Source organism: Fragaria vesca, linkage group LG1 (genome assembly GCF_000184155.1).
Source record: "Fragaria vesca subsp. vesca linkage group LG1, FraVesHawaii_1.0, whole genome shotgun sequence".
Taxonomy (NCBI): domain Eukaryota; kingdom Viridiplantae; phylum Streptophyta; class Magnoliopsida; order Rosales; family Rosaceae; genus Fragaria; species Fragaria vesca.
The window spans coordinates 17,883,969-17,885,354 of record NC_020491.1 but is presented as its reverse complement, the minus strand read 5'-3'; positions in this window follow the sequence as shown (position 1 = coordinate 17,885,354).

Here is a 1,386-nt window from a genome sequence, read left to right as displayed (position 1 = left end):
CTTTGAACAATTGAAGATTTAGTTCCTAGAATCATGTTTGCTTGCTTCTTGCCTCCTTGTTTCATGGTACATGTCCTTGGAAATTCTTCATACTCTCTTCCATTTGTTTCAATGCATCTATATACCTATGAATCAAACAAGCAAAAGTGAATTCAACAATGGATGCCATGGTAATACTTTCACACATCACACTTAATGCATGAGAAAATAATCCACCAATTTAACACATGCATATATGCATACATGTACTAGAATAAGAAGAACATGTGTTGCAATTATTCATCTAATTAAAGGGAAAAAGACTCGTGTTAAAACAAAGACTCAATTTACTATATGAAAATAAGTAAATTGCTTCCATAACTTTAACATTTTATTTATTTAGACAAAACATCTATAAGAACACAAAAACAAACTAAATAACTCAAACTAATTAAAGACAAATAACTAACACATATAAATTAGGGATAATAATATGATATAAAATGTGCTCATCAAATTCCCCCAAACCTATATTTTGCTAGTCCTCAAGCAAAACAAGAAACAAAACACAACTACAAATTTATTCACTTAGCTAGACCGACAGGACAAATTCTGCTAGAGTACTTCAGAGTTTTAGTGTGCAAAGACAAAGGTTAGAATATTCTCAAAAAGTATCTTAACTCGGAGTTTGTATGAGTAACGCCAACACAAATACAACATTTCATATCTAAGTTAAATCCAAGTCAAATCTCTTTTTGAAAATTCGCTTCGACTTCAAATCTCACAAATAGTCACTCAGAATTGAAACGCTCAGAGATGGGCTATGTGTTTCACTCAACTCACATGTGATGAAGAATAATTATAGATGAATGCAAACGTCTCACATATGTGCATCAAGAAAATTTTGCTATTTCTGGAAAATAAATGTAAAATTGATCTCATGAAAGGATATCAGTTACCATTGAGAATGTTAAATCCCACACACCTTAGTTCTTTAATTTACTTTCCACATTCTGACCACATGTCTCCACATAATTGAAAAAGGGATTTATTTATGGTTGTAATATAAGGCTAATGCAATAGCTAACAAAGAAAAGGAAGGATTTCAAGAATTCTTTGAGAACTATGTAGAGGTCTTCACACATGAACAAGGCATTGATCTAAATTTCTCAAACATAATATATATATATATTATTTTTTTTTTTTGTTCTTTCTTTTCTTGTTTGTTTTTTTTTTCTTTTTTTGTCTTTTTTTTTTTGTACTCTTTCCTATTGTGTGGAAGAATACAGATTTCTATCTTTTTTTTTTTTTTGAAACAACAAAAAAATGCCACAAAACTATCTCAACTCTAACAATAGTTCTCAAAAATAGGGTGCTGGATGTTTATTCAGTAGCTTGTACTCCTTA